The sequence below is a fragment of the Cervus canadensis genome, chromosome X (genome assembly GCF_019320065.1).
Source record: "Cervus canadensis isolate Bull #8, Minnesota chromosome X, ASM1932006v1, whole genome shotgun sequence".
NCBI classification, from domain to species: Eukaryota; Metazoa; Chordata; class Mammalia; order Artiodactyla; family Cervidae; genus Cervus; species Cervus canadensis.
The window spans coordinates 132,519,495-132,535,881 of NC_057419.1; the positions used below are offsets into that span (position 1 = coordinate 132,519,495).

The 16,387-nt window shown below is 40.2% G+C and overlaps 1 protein-coding gene across 7 annotated transcripts in view; it reads right to left on the reverse strand.

Moving 5' to 3' along the window:
* STAG2 (stromal antigen 2) overlaps window positions 1–16,055 on the reverse strand; it is a 127,583-nt gene extending 111,528 nt beyond the window's left edge. The window contains exons 1-2 of one of the 7 annotated variants that reach the window (XM_043457668.1): window positions 15,163–15,177; window positions 14,737–14,867 (exon numbers count right to left, since the gene is read on the reverse strand). The gene's annotated coding sequence lies outside the window, so the exon portion shown is untranslated. Of the gene's footprint in view, window positions 1–14,736; window positions 14,996–15,162; window positions 15,304–15,739 lie in introns of those variants that run through there. The other 6 variants (XM_043457665.1, XM_043457672.1, XM_043457667.1 and 3 more) reach the window with 6 other exon arrangements.
* Window positions 16,056–16,387: the final 332 nt, after the last annotated feature.

The window sequence follows — 16,387 nt, forward strand, 5'->3', positions numbered from 1 at the left end:
TCCCTCGGACTGCAAGGAGATCCAACCAGTCCATCCTAAAGATCAGTCCTGGGTGTTCATTGGAGGGACTGATGTTGAAGCTGAAACTCCAATCCTTTGGCCACCTGATGCAAGGAGCTGACTCATTTGAAAAGACCCTGATGCTGGAAAAGATTGAGGGCAGGAGGAGAAGGGGACGACAGAGGATGAGATGGTTGGATGGCATCACTGACTCAATGGACAAGGGTTTGGGTGGACTCCGCGAGTTGGTGATGGACAGGGAGGCCTGGCATGCTGTGGTTCATGGGGTCGCAAAGAGTCAGAAACAACTGAGCAACTGAACTGAACTGGTGCTGGGAAAGATTGAGGGCAGGAGCAGAAGGAGGCGACAGAGGACATAAGGGGGCAACAGAGGCCATCATCAACTCAGTGGACATAAGTGTGAGCAAACTCCAGCAGATAGTGAAGGACAGGGAAGCCTAGTATGCTGAAGTCCATGGGGTCGCAAAGAGTTGAACATGACTTAGTGACTGAACAATTACAAATATCAGGTTTAAAGATAATTTCAACTTTACATAATTGAAACAACAGTTTTTATATTGTATACAATTTTAAAGCATCTCCCACATGGGAGAACACACCATCTGGATTCTTTTCAAATTTGAGATGCTTATGGATTTTATGGTACATTTTCCTAGATTTTCTCCTATGTGGGTGGTCCTCCTGCCCAATTAATAAGGTTTTAACTCTTGGCCTTCTGCTCCTCTTTATTTATAACTTCTCCCCACTAAAGACCAATGTACACTATGCATAGGGATCCCTAAGGTCTACCTCTTACTCATATCTCCTGACCTCCAGTTGCACTAATATCAGCTTAAGGTGGAAGTATCTAAAAATACAATTTTGTTTCTCTCAAAAATTAACTACCATTCAAATGCAAGAGCATAGCACAGCATTACCACTACCATGTTCTAAGTACATAATTATTACAATAAATTTTATAAGAAGTAGAAGGAAAGAAGTGTGAATTCCAAGATACTACAAAATAATGTTAACTTGCTATGAAATTATAACTAAAACAATAATTTAAAGTTTCAATACATGGCAGTTTTGTTTTCCTTTTTTAACCCTACACACACGTATGTACGTACATATTGTGGCAAAGCTAGGAATTCTCCTGTATGAAGCCAACTTATCTAGCTCCATATTGTGCACATCACAAATACACTATAAGTAGTCAATGAACAAATCGTTAGGCAAAATGAGGGGTTGAAAGTTAAGACAGTCAGAAGAAGCTAGAAAGTAGACCTCTATTAAAAGAGAAAAAGGCTTCAGAGAACCTAGAAGCTGACCCGAGGGCATATACTCCTCCAGGAATTCAAGGCAATTCATGAGAACAGACTTCTGAAAATTACAACATGAGACACAACTGCCTTCCCATTCCCACCCAGAAACAGGTCCAAGCACAATCCTTATCACTTCTCTGTTCCAGGAAATGTCTATCTTGTCTATTAAGATTAAATCAGTCTAATTCTGGGTCAGCTTTCAAGTAAGTCTAGTGAGTCTCAGGATACCACACAGTGCATCCACTCAACAAATATTATACAACCTATTATGTCCCAAGCACTATTCCAGGTGCTGGAGTTAAGGTAATGAACAAGACAAATATCTTTGCCTTCACTTAGTTTACATGGTAAGGTGGAAAAAGAGACAACCCACATAAAACTATGTTTGATAACGAAGAAATACAACAGAGAAACTGTAATACAGCAGAGAAATACAACAGAGTAAGGACAAAGGGCGTGTTGGGGGCAAAAGATACTTTACACGCTACAGCCAAGGAATATTTCACTGAAAGACTAATTACTTGAGCAAAATGTCCTGAAGAAATGAGCAACCACACAAGACAGGAACCAGCAAGCAAATACAAAGGCCATAAGGTATAGCTGGGGAAATTATTCAATTTCTTTAGGCCTCAGTTTTCTGTAAAATGAGTACAATATCCCCTATACAAGATTAAAATGTAAAAGTCATATACTACATCAAGTATCTGACATATAGAATGTACTCAGTAACTGAAAACATTACAATTATCTGGGGGCCTATCATGGCAGCAAAACCCTTAGCCTATTGTCTGGCATACAGAAAACACTCAGAAAAGTATTGTTATCTAATCCCCATAACAGAATATGGCAGAGAGGATTACTCATTTTATAGCCAGGAAACCTGAAGATCAGAGATTTGTCCAATCCTCTGTTGACCTCTAAAATTCCTATTAGGATGAACAAACATACTTCACAATTAAAGAGAGGGCTTAAAATAAATACACTGCCAAGATGAGGAAACCATTCACATTACTGTCAAGAGTCAGCAGTATGGTACTGTAGAGCTAGAACATGGGACTCTAACCAGTTCGCCTGGGTGTCACATCAAGTCTCCACCACTTTCCTACGTATGTGTCCTTGGGCAATTTTACCTTTTTGTTCTGCACCTCTGTTTTCTCACCTGTCAACAGGATACAGTAATAGTACCTACCTCATAGAGTTGTTGGAAGAATAAAATGGGTCTATTTTTTAAATCACTTTTATTTCAGTGCCTAGCATATAGAGTTACATTGTATTAGCAGTAGTAGCATGAAAGTAAATAGAAAAAAAAAGTAAAAAAGAAATCATCAAAACAGTTTTACTTTCAATGGAGGATTTTAGAAACTATAAAGATATTGGAGATAGAAAAATAACAAAAACGAAGTACTGGAGAAAAATGAAAAACAGAAGAAAAAGACAGAAGATCACAAAAGTAGCATCATGATGTTACTTGCATTTAGACCAATTTACCACTGTCCTTTAGTAGGAACACTACCAGTGAGGCATATGCCAATGATGCTTTGGATAACATTTTGTTTCATAGTTTATTTTACAAGAAGTTTAATTTCTTAATCAGATGTCATTTTACTGAGAATTACAACAAATTAAATATAACAAAATTTATCATCCTCCCCCACTCAACACTCTTTCAGGTGTTATTTGATGCTTATTATAAAACATGAAACACATCACATGTAACTTCAGATTGAAAGTAATTTATTCCCTATCAGCTGTTGGTAGAAAATAAGGCTTCTCCTACCTAATTTCCGAACATTTTCTGACTACTTCAAGTTTAACTTCCTCAGTCTCATCAATTTAAGATTCCTGCCCCCTCCCTCATCTCCCCCCCAAAAGTTATCACTACACAAGTCCATAAATCATCCCACTGGGAGGCAGTGTATCACCATGTAAAGAAGTGTGCTAGAAACAGGCAAAACTGGATTCAAAAGCAGGCACTGCCACTCACGAACGAACGGAGTGAACTTGGGCAGGTCACTTAACCATTTTGAACCTCAATAAATGAAAATACCACCAACTACCTCACACATGTCTTTTTAAGAAATAAAAATGATTAAATGTTAGGGAGCCTTGCCATGTAATAGATTCTATAAATAATATCCTGCAGACATATAAAGTTTATCATTAATGCAAAGCCAACTAGAGAAGACTGACTACTACTCTTTCAACATGAGAACTTTTTTTCTCAACATGAGAACTTTTTAAAATGAGGTATTAATAATGTGATTTCAATGCAAGTTTACATTTCTAGAAAACCCAAGGTTTTAATTACCATCTGAGAATCTGTATACATATTACACAATGGGACAATTCAAAATCACATAAAAACATAATTCCTTGTCTGAAAAAGGTAAACTACTTATAAGAGATAAACTGAGGGACATCCCTGGTGGTCCAATGGCTAAGTCTGTGCACTTCCAATGCAGAGGGCCCAGGTTCAATCTCTGGTCAAGGAACTAGATCCCATATGCTGCAACCTAAAGTTCACATGCCACAACTAAAAAGATCTCGCATGCCACAATGAAGACCCAGCAAAGCTAAATAAAAGGAAATAAATCTGGATATTCACCAATATTGTACATATAAGCACTACGTATTTATACATACAATAATCATCTCTCATGTGACGTTTGCTCCTTTTCTGCAGCAACCTGGATAACTGTTCCTGTCTAACTTCGAAGATTTACGAACTATTTCCCTACTAAACGATCTTTTCTAATACAATCCTGTATTGTCCACATAACCCCTATGAAATTTAAGTATATTTAGAACATCCAAATATGAATGCAACTACTGAATATTCCTCAATGAATAGTAGCACTTTATCCACTGACACATGCAATCAAAACTCCAGAAAGTACATATACTCAAGCTGGAAAAATCCATTTGTCATTGAAAATTTGCTTTTGAAAAACATACCTTCAAGTTTCTGCTTCCCTGCCAGCCATAGCTACCACCACTTCCTCAATTCTCCTGCCAGGAATAAAGTCTAAGGAATGTCTTTTGGCCTGAATGAGTGGTGGAAACAGGGAGGGACATATCCCAAAGGAAAAATATTATGGCTTTGCTAATATTTCCTACATTTTCTCTACTTCTTTAACATAGAAGGGAAATTCTCCAAGGTTCATATTCCTAACTATCTTTAATACTACTTCTGTAAGCCACAAAAAAAGGCCTTTTTCAGTAAGAGGATATTAACTGTGTTCTTTGTAGTAACATTCTAATCATCATACCGTTTGCAAATTAGGTACCAGGCGAGAGATACCTTGGTGGAGAGTGGGAAAATTCTTCCTTTTGAAGACAAAAAGGTTAGAAATCCAAGAAGAGTGTATCATACATCAGAATCCTGAAATGGAAATTCTACCTTAAATATACCAAACCTGCATCATCATATATATGTAGAGAATGAATTTAATGAGCATCATATACTGTGACGAAGACATTTCAAGCTAACACTCCAACAAAGAATCCAAAGTCAAAATGCAAAACAAGCATAGATAAATTTAAATTCCTATTAAAAAACAAGCATTTAGAACTTGAAATAAAGACACACAAGAGTCCCATATAACAGAGTGATTGCTGATTGCCTCTTTTTTTTTACACAGAAGCACACTATCAATCAGAAGGTCTCAACCTTTAGATAACAGTGACTGGTTATAGGAGATGATCATGGACTCTTTTAACTTAGTTTATTAACAACCACTAAAGACTGAAGCATTCCAGTGCTCTAACAACAGTCTTCAATTGTTATTTTCCCCCAAAGCTTTTCAGAGTAGTCCTTATTTTTAAATACTTGTCACTAATCTTAAATTAAGGACACTATCAAAACTGCACTGATAGCTACCGGTTTTAACATAGTATTCCTTAATATATAGTAATTCCAGTACACAATGTTTTCAAAAAGGGTTATTTTTGAGCATTTTGGGGTGATAAAACCCAAATGACAATGCTGAGAGCAGACTTTGTAGTTTACAACTGTATATCCCATCCCTGAAGGCACTTTATCTACCAGTTGATACAACAAACGAACTCCTGAGAACTTGAATAAATGCATAGCTATACATTTTGTTGGGCTTCCCTGGTGGCTCAGCTAGTAAAGAATCTGCCTGCAATGCAGGAGACCTGGGTTCGATCCTTGGGTTGGAAGATCCCCTGGAGAAGGGAAAGGCTACCCACTCCAGTATTCTGGCCTGGAGAATTCCACGGACTGGGGTCCATGGGGTTGCAAAGAGATGCACACAACTGAGTGACTTTCACTTCACATACATTTTGTACATTAATTTCACAGGGGTCTTACACCTCTACCTTATCCGTGGCCCCAGATTATAAAACCCCATAATAACTTTTTTAAAACACCATCTGTATTAATTTTATGTAATAAATCACATCCACAAAATAACCTTTTGTCTACCAGTCACTATGAGGTCCACGAATTCCTTCCCCTTGTCAGAAGTGCAGTCCCCCTCCTTCCAACTTCATGATGGCTTTTAGTGAACTAAACAAATGACTTTGAAAACTGAATCCGTGCATGCTCAGTTGCTTCACTTGTGTCTGACTCTTTGCGACCCCATGGACTGCAGCCCGCCAGACTCCTCTGTCCATGGGATTCTCCAGGCAAGAATACTGGAGTGGGTTGCCATTCCCTTCTCTAGGGGATCTTCCCGATCCAGGGATTGAATCCGAGTCTTCCTTTCTTCCTGCATTGGCAGGCAGATTCTTTACCACTGTGCCACCTGGGAAGCCCTAAAAAACTGAATGAAAGTGAAGTCGCTCAGTCGTGTCCGACCCTTTGCGACCCCATGGACTGTAGCTTACCAGGCTCCTCTGTCCATGGGATTTTCCAGGCAAGGCTACTGGAGTGGGTTGCCATTTCCTTCTCCAGGGGATCTTCCCAACCCAGGGATCAAACCGGGGTCTCCCACACTGCAGGCAGACACTTTACCTTCTGAGCCACCAGGGAAGCAAAAACTGAATAGACCTACTTAATAACCTCTCAGTTGTTTATATAGTGACACCAACAAAACTTTCAAAAGTGAACTAGCTAGGGGGAAAAAAAACAAATTCCTCAATGAAATATTAAAATAACAGCTAAGTATGAAAATAAAATGCAAAGTCCTCTTAAGATCAGCTGTCTACTACTCACTCTCACTAGAAGAAGAAAAAGAGGGAAAAGAAACCTTAGTTTACAAAATAGTAAAATCTGCCATTATGCTGAAATCATTTCTCCAAAGGTTTGAATTCACCTATGGTATTCTTTTTTGGAGGGGATGTACCACCAACATAAACAGACTGGGAATACAAAGCAACTGCAAAAGTTATCAAAAATAAAAGAGAAGTATTAATTTTATGAAGTGACACATTAATCTACAAGACTTAATTTTCAAAATATGGTACAGAATCAGTTGAACCTCAAACAAGTCTCTAAACTAGACCCTTTTCTTTCTTTTCTAATACTACTTCTCCTTAGTCACAAAACTGTATCTCCTTCAGCTATCTTCTAAGAAATTTTCCATCTAAGAACCCCTGTGAAATATCATACAATTCACATTTCCTCCTAAGAAACCGGTAAATGGAGTCTAAACAACGTAAGAAAAACAAACAGATGTAAACAGTAAAAGTAGTTGTCTTCGAGTTTTCTGCTTTTATTTAGGAGGACCTCACTCAGAGAAGTCGCTCTTCAACATTAACACATAGTCGTCTGCACTGTCATTTGAAAAGAGCCAACTGGAAATTCTACTGGGTTTTAAAAACACTATATCCTGTCTTTTACTGTGGACCCCATACTGATAAAAACTCCTCCAAAAGAGTAAAAAATAAACTCTAAAATAAGGCAGTTTAAATGCCCACATTCACATTCCTGCCCAAAGAAATCTCCGAGAGGTTTCGAATCTCTTCCGACCACTCAATAACTGGGCAAGTTATTTGGCCTCCTACCTTTTTGGTTTCCTCTTCTGAAGGGGGGGGTGGGGAGGGCAGGGATGATAATCAGGGTCATCATACATCCTAGTTACTCTGGGACAGTCCTACTTTATACAATTATCCTAGCATGCCGTCCATTTATTGCCCCTTTCACTCTTCACTCTCAACAGTATGCTGGTTTGAACAATAAATCATATGGTCATCGTACCTCAGAGGATTAGAAGACTAAATGAGCTAATACACATAAAGTACTTGGAACAGTGTGTGGCACATAGTAAGAGTACAGTTAGTGTTAGCTACTGTTAATGTTAGTCACTGTCAAAGATTTCTTACAAAAGATTTTGAATAATATAATGAACAGAGCTCCTCCAATATTCCTTTTTACAAGTGAAAACTATGCATTTAACTTCCCACATTCAATATTCAATTCTTTAAAACCAAGTAGCACTAACTGCCTAAAATCAACACTAACCAATTTATCCCAAAGATGGCAACAGTATCAACTGCATTCATATTTTATCAAATATACTTTATCATATTTTATTTTGTAGAGGCTATATTAGGGTTACTGACAGGAAAGTAACCATGAAAAGTAAAACCTTGTTTAGCACTAAACCAAGTCCCTTAATATTCTAGGAGCCTTTCTCAATCAGGATTCCTCATGTTATTAACCACAGAACTCAGAAAATGATTTGAGTGACAATTTCCTGAATTCTCCCAAGAATAGTACAGAGCTAGTATCTTTCTGGATGCAAGGGGAGAAACTACTTCATTATACACAATGGACACCTTGGGGCATAATTCTGTGGTAGAACACCAGTGGTCCTTGGGACTACAAAGGGGAAAATATGGATGAAAAGACTCAATATTGAGTCTGGGTAGAAAACTATCACCTGGAAAAATACTTCCTACAATCATTAAGAAAATAATTAACATAAAATATACAAATCTGACTTATGGCTGTGAAAAGCACTCATATATTCAGTTTTACCACATCTCCACTAATTTACCTTAGGCCAGACATACAATATCTAGCATTCCTTCAGATTAGAAAAGTTCCAGTTATAGTTTATGAAAAGCAGGAAGGAGAAAGAGGAAAAGCAAAGAAAACTGAGACCAAGATTCTGATCACTACTGAACGAAGTAACTCAGGGCAGCAATATTAACTATTACCTGATTAAAAAAATAAGAACAAGAAATTTTAATTAAGTGGAAAGATAAACTAGAATAAAAAGTAGAAACAAAAAAAAGTAGAAACAGAGAAGGTATTAATACTTAGAAGAAAATATTTTAAGATAACATTAAATAACAACAACTTTCCCCTACATAACCAAGCAGAGCAGTAAATTATGAGAGTCACCTAAATTCTCATATTAAAGCACATGATAAACATGCTGAATGACTGGGGAACTATTCTCAGACACATTTAGCCTCCATTCTATATAGAGACTAAATGAGAGAAGAAAAAAATATTAGTGAAACTATTCTGTATACATAGTATGACACACCCCCCATCAAGAATACAATTCAACACATCTCATCTAAAATAATAATAAAAAAAATTATCCCACAAACCTCCGCATAATGAGCATACTCAAATCTAAAGCTCAGATTTATTTAACTATTTAACCTTTCAGTAGAAAACACAATGTAGACCCTTCATCAGGCAGCAACTCATCAAATCCTGTATTAAAAAAACCTGCATTTACCCTGTATGATACATTTAAAAAACTCATTTCATAACACTGAAAAGATACATGCTTTCTGGTGATAGATATCCCAAGACCTAACCAAGTTAAGAGAAACTATTGAGCTTAACAAAAAAGTACAAAGGTTTTGAGGCCAGACTACTTTGGGTATGAATTCAGATTGTCAATTATTATTTTGTGACAAGTCATTTATTCTCCCAGAGCCTCAATTTCTCCATCTGTAAAATGACAACCATCTATCTTGCAAGGTAGCTGAGAAGTTTTAAACAATACATGTTAAAACACATAGTACAATTATTGGCATTTAAGTCATTCAAGTAGCAACTAAATGAAGAGTTTCTTAGAAGAGCTCAGGACTCAACAAGTTATAGGTCAAATCCCATTACAACAAATCCCAGGTTATCCATGCAAAAGTGTAAACAGGACTTCCTTTTTTCTCTTCCAACAATGTTCAACAGTATTTTAGGAATATGTATTATATATATATATATATTTATATTCTTGGAGTTGTACATTAGATTATCCAGAATTTATAGAAATCTCTCTAGTTTGTCTCATCAAGCCTAGTCCTGTATTTTCCAATTAAAATTACAAAAAAGATCAGACCATCAACATTATTCACCATCCCCTCGTTTCAGGGAGAGAGTGGGGCTTAAGGGGAGAGGGTGGGGCTTAAATCAATTTCAATAATATCCAGACTAGACTAACCATAGGTAAAGACTTGTTTTCCTCTGGTTATTACCAAAGATAGAACTATAGCAAGCATACATTAAAAATACAGTTCAGGTAGCAGATTACCATAGTTGGTAAAGAGATGTAGTTTTTTAAAATGTACACACACAAAAAGGGCTTCCCTAGTGGCTCAGTAGGTAAAGAGTCTGCCTGCAATGCGGGAGAGCGGTGTTCAATCCCTGGGTCGGGAAGATCCCCTGGGAAAGGAAATGGCCACCCACTCCAGTATTCTTCCCTGAAGAATTCCATGAACAGTGGCGCCTAATGGGCTACAGTCCATGGGGTCACAAAGAGTCGGACACGACTGAGTGACTAACACACATAAAAATTAAGACTCCACCAAGCAACACCTCTCATACTGACAAAACATAAAATCTGGTTAAATTAAATACAAAGCAGGTGACTCAGGAGACTGGGGGAAAAAAAAAAAAAAAGCTGACAATTTTGCTTTCTCACATATCTTTGCCAAAGAGAACATGCGATAACCACCACTCATGATAGCCAGAGATATAGAAAATTATTATACAGGAAGAGTACTGAACCACAAATTACAAGTCCTAAATATGTACCAAATGTAGAAATTACAAAACTAAAATACATGTAAAGAACTTTTAAAATAATCTGATTCTTTAAAGTTTCGTCTTTACTCTCTAATAATTGGTAATGTTTCAATATATACTGACACCCGTAGATAACCTGGACTATCCCTTGTCTTTGCTATGCTCCCCAACTCCCAAAATAGTTACAGGATAGTGCTCCATTACACAATGAACTGGTGTGTTCAGGTCTTTGAATAACAGTAATGTCAAAGTACTAACACAAGACCAGTTTTTTAATATGTGAGACACAAAAAGGTCACAACATTAAAGAGATATGAACCTTATCCCAGTGATATGTAAAAGATCACTGTGTCCATCTAATGTAAATTTTAAGCTCAAAACTGTAGCATCAAAAACTGAAGACCTCCATCTATTATAAAGAACCCAAAGCAGAAATATGCTATTCACTGTTTACTCCCTTTGCACACATGACTGCGGATGGCATCAGTTAAACATGCAGAATATTAAGCATTACTAAACTGTCCAAGGCATATTTTCACACTGAACCCTATATTCCCAAAGGATAATTTAAGTCTAAGCCTGTCTCCCACCCTAACCCACCCATTTTAATTCACAGATTCTCATTAAGGTTGAAAAAGAAAACAATAAAAAAATCACGTATAATTTAATTTCATTAAAATCTTGAGTGCTTGGACTTAAAAAAAAAAAACAACTATAAACAGATTTCAAAGTTGCCAAACTCATAATTTGTTGCTTTAGTAGTTTAGCTCTTGCTTCACCACAATAAAATAAATCAAGTCACAATCCTCATCATCTATTTAAATTATTTGCATACAAATTAGAGTTCAAAATATATACTGTCTTCTCTCAACATCTTTCTAAGGCTAAAATGATGAATATGTAAATATACAAACAGACTAATATTAACAATTATGAAATGTCTGTCCCCAGCCTAGGGTAATTTTTGCTTAAATATATGATTAGGGAACACACATCACCAAATAGAAAAATCAAATATCCGTTATTTTGGGTTCCCTTTAAAGCTTTGACATACATTCAAAAATACATCTTATAGGGTGAAAAAACCTGCCACTGAATAACACAAAATTGCAGAAAATAAGGTGCTTAATTTCAAATAATTTACAAATTCTTTGTAGGAGCAATTTACAAATACACTAAGGAGACTGAGGGTTTTAATGTCAATGCATTTTTACTGTTGATGGGCAGTGGTCAGATGTTCTTAACATAAAACATTAAAATATTTTACACATGAATTTTTAACTATATATAGCACCAAATGGCTAAAAGTGGCGGGAAAAGTGAAAGTGTCAGTCCTGTCCCTCTCTGCAACCCCACGGACTGTAGCCTGCCAGGTTCCTCTGTCCATGGAATACTCCAGGAAAAAATACTGGAGTGGGTAGCCATTCCCTTCTCGAGGGGATCTTCCCAACTCAGAGATCGAACCCAAGTCTTGCATTGCAGGCAGATTCTTTACCGTATAAGCCACCAGGAAAAGTGGGGGGAGGGGAGCTTTAACTCATTTTATATGTAAACATTCATTTTCAGATCAATTTTTTAAAACCCCACCCCACCCCCAACTGCCAGTCTGATACCTTAAAATGCTATAGCTATAGTTATTTCACAGTGGGAAAGAATAGCTAATAAGTACATTTATTTTTCAATCCTCTTCTCTACCCATTCATTAAACACCAAATACTGGAACAGAATTCAACTCCTACCTCGATCTTCTTACCAGGAATGCTCCCTAGGGCACCCAAATCTCTTCCACTGTCACTTATTCCAACTGCCAAAGCCCCTCCTATTAATAGTAAATCCCTTTCATACTGACTCACTGGAACTCCAACTTAATGAAATAGACACCAAGCAGAATTTACAAAATTTGCTCATGGAATTTTCCTATTTTCAAAGGATTAAAAAAGAAACTAAAAGTAGACCAAATTCAGACTAAGTTACAAATCTTTAAAGTTCAATCAGTTTGTAAGCATTTATCTTGTTTATTCTATACTGGTTCAATTTAAATATTTTTTGAGTTTGTAAGTCAGACATTGTGTAATTACTTATACACAAGGCCAAGTTTCTCATGCAAATAATATGTAAATATAAACTTAAGTCATTACACCAAAATTGCAAGATAATTTGAATTTCTTCTTCAAAATTTTCTAATTATGGAAACATTCAAGTGCACGAGAAAGTAGGGAGAATAAGAGTACAATGAGCTCTCCCGTACTCATCACCCAGCTACAACCACCAACTCAAGGCCACTTTTGTTTCATCTCTACCTCCCACCTCTCCCCCAATTATCTTCAGAAAATAATTGAGGAAGACACTGTACTAAGTACAGAGAAAAATCGAAAGATAATAAAAGTATCAAAAACTAGCAAGAAGTCAGAATTTAGCAATGTAACTGTACAGCTACCCCATACAACTCCTTGTTAGTTAGGTTGGAAAATTTTCTTTAAATTCAGATTTTTTTAAAAAGGGAAATAACCATCTTTAAGAATCTAATGAAGTCAGGAAGATCCAAAGGACACATTTAAAATTACATCTAAAAGGGTAAACAGGAATATGTGATGAAAATGAACTTAAACATGAACAATTAGCTTGTATTCACGTAGCACCTTAGCTCAAAACGAGAAAAAGCACACTATTTAACATAATGTGTCATAAAACTACAATTCAATCACTCGAAAAACCGCTGAACAGTTATGCCTTAACTGGCCCTTCGGATTCCTAATTATAGATTGATATCAGCGTAGGGAAAAAAAAAAACAGGCATTTTAACGTAAGAGGTTTAAAATGCTCAAAATTAACCCCACCTTTCGTTGGAAAATATATAAAAGCAAATCTAAACTATCTAAATTCTATCTCATTAAAGAGAAATGTATGCACTTTACAGGGCCGATTTTTTTTTTTAATAAGTTCACATATACCCTTAAATGCAACGCGCTAGGCTCCGGATAGAATTAGGAGACCGCCTCCTGCTTTTGCTCCCAACCAATACGCAGAGAGAGAAGGTTGGCAGGAAAGTGCTGCGAGGACAGTAACAAACACCAGCAGCTCCCGAGCAGGCCCTGCTAGAGCCAGGAATGACGCACTTCGGTAACCCGACTCTTTCTCCCCTCCACCCCCGCCCCCAGCAGCGGTGCTGACACCGCCAACAGCCCGGAGTAGGAAAAAAGACAACAGAAAAAAGGCAGAGGTTGGACCGCACCAGGTTTCATCAAGAAACCTCGATTATTCCTCTTTCGACACTAACCACTAGGACTAAACAGGAAAAGAAGCTTCGTGCTTAAGCAAGTCCCATCATGGTGGTTTAAGAGTCACTAAATTAAGCTGATAATGAGTCCAATCCACAGAGACAAATACAGGGTGTGGCTGCCGTGAAATACGGCGGTCCGTGGGAGAAAAGGGGTATGGAATTTACACTCCCGTGCGAGGGGAAGATGAGGCTTTACGGGGGCGGGGGGGGGGGGGGGGGGGGGGGACGGCCCGCGCATTTTAAGGCACCATCTCAAACCAACACGAGCTTTTCGTTTACTTAAATCTAACCCTACAGATCAAAAGTTTTTAATAGATACAGCACGTAAACTGTAAATAACCATTTAATCAAATACCATGACCCTCAATTAAAAAACTACATCCAAGAGAAAGGAGGAGGGAGAGGGAAGCGGGGGGCGGTAGGCAACAACATATAAAACATTTCTAGGCCACGGCGAAGAAAGTCTCACAAACCAGATGAAACTACTAATGCAATACTAAAAATTAAAGCTGGACACTGCAGCATGAAAAATCACACGATAAAGCCCATTACAGTTCAGGATTAAAAATAAAATGACATATACACCGAGGAGGAGCGGAAACTAAATGTCGAAAGTACAGCGGTTTATAAAAAAAAAAAAAAAAAAACTAAAGGGAAAACAAGACATTCTCGCGACGGGGGAAAAAAGGGGGGCAGAAATCAACAATACGTTTCGAATGTAGGCCAGAAGAAAATGGGAACGGGGCTCAAAGTTTTACGGAACTACTTGATGCTGTTTCCCACACCTTCTCTCTCCCATGGCCCATCCGACCCTTTCCGTCCTAAAATCGCCGTCCACTGATCGCCGGGTACGGGAGAGAAGAAAAAAGAAAGTCAACCCCAAGCAAGAATAAAAGTGTGGAGGGAAAAAGCAGAAGCTGCCTACCTGGGGCAAGGATCAGTTCAGTTCGTGCCTTGAGAAAGACAGTGCGGGTGGGGGTGGGAACGAAAAGCAGCACTAAAACTAAAACAAAAGTGGCGCCAAAACCCCCCAACAAACAGCCTTCCACTCCCGCCCTTCCCCCCTCCTCCCATGCCAGGCAGGCAGGGCCCCCTTCGGGGCAAGGTCTGCACGCGGGGGCCAACACCGCCAGACCCCAACCTCTTTAGCAAATTGTTGCCCGAAGAAAACTGACCGAAGTCGGGCCTCGGAAAGGATGGAGAGATCGATGCCAATCGCTTTCCCCGGCAGTTCCCCCACCACGCGCTGGAGATGACGGGGCGGGGGAGAAGCAGAGGGGCCCGTCACATGAATGTTGTTCCCTCTCTAGGAAGGGAGGAAGAGAGGGAGGGAGGGGAGGGAGGGAGGAAAGGAAGGAGGGGAAGGGAGAAGGGAGGGGGCACGAGGGAAGGGTGTGATCAGAGTAGATTTTCCCTCGCCTCCCTCGGTCCGAGGCCCAAATATACACAAGCGAGCCTCCTCGCCTCCCCTCCCCCCTAGGCTCCCAGCACCACCATTTTGCTCTCTTCCTTCCCCTCGCCGCGATGCCGCGCTCTTCCCCCATCCCGCCCGCGGCCGCCCGGCCTGCCTCCCCCCCACTACGGCTCGCACCCCACCCCACCTCCAGTTCGGGCTCTCCCCGGCTTAAGAGCCTGCCGGAGCAAAGGCACCTAAATCTAACGCTACATCGAGAACCAGAGCCTCCATCTTGCGCTGCTCCGCGTTCTCCATTTTGGGCCACCCATTGGGGCGGGGGGGGGGGTCTCCGTAGAGGCCCCGAGGGAGAGCGGGGCGAGGGAAGGAAGAGAAAACCTTCAGCGAGGGTAGTCGAAAAGAAGAGTCCTGCGGTAGAAAGCCACTCTAGGAGTAGGAGGTAGGGAGGAGAGGGAGGGGGTTGGAAGTTCCTTGGTAGTGTTGAGGGAGCGACTTGGGGAAAGAGGGGAGAAAGAAGGGCCGGGGGTTACGCGGGGACGAGGAGGCTTCTCCCCGGCTTCACTTGGCCGCCCGCTCCACAGCGGACCCCGCTGGGGGTGAAGGAATAAGAGAAGAAATTAAACGGCAAGAGTGCCCAGTGTCTTTCCCTCCCAACTCCTCTCTCGCGCCCTATTTCAACCACACGCGCCTCACGGTGGGCCCCGCGCCCTCCGGGTGCCCCTCCAAACTTCTAGAAGCTTCGCCTCCGCCATTTTATAACTTACCTCCCCCCTCAGCGTACACAGAGGCAGCAACGAGACTGTTCGCCTCCCCCACTCCTCCTTCCTGCTTTCTCAGGCCGGGGGCTTCTTCACCCCTGGGCTGGTACAAGATATTTTTCCCTTCCTCTTCTTTTACACCCTTGAATTCTACTCAGGGACGGAAGCTCCCGCGGTTCTAGAGCGGTGGGGGGTTTTGAAAGTGGCGGTCGGATCCGGCGGGTTTTTTTTTTTTTTTTTTTCTCTCTCTCTCTCTCTTTTTTTTTTTTTTTTTTTTTTGGTGGCGCTTCGGGATTGTTTGGGGTGTTCGCTCTTCGGCGACTTGGAGGCGAATGGAACGCGCAGGCGCCATCTGTCGGCCGCGAACCCGCGCCCGGCTCCCGTTGGGAGGGAGCGTCATCTAGCGGCAGAGAGTGGCCACTGCAACGCCTGGCCCCCTGCCCTCCCACCCAGCGTCCTCCTCCCAATCACCAGCCAATCGGGGTCGACTGCCTCCCGGGTTCAGCGTCTCCGACGCCGCCTTTCAGCGAGGCGCCCGTAGGGGCGCGCCGCCGAGTGGGGTAAACAAGGTGCCGTGCCCGCGCCTGACTTACTCATTCGTTGAGCAGCGCTTCCGCCGCGCAGCCGGTCGCGCCGCGTTTCCTCTTTCTTTAT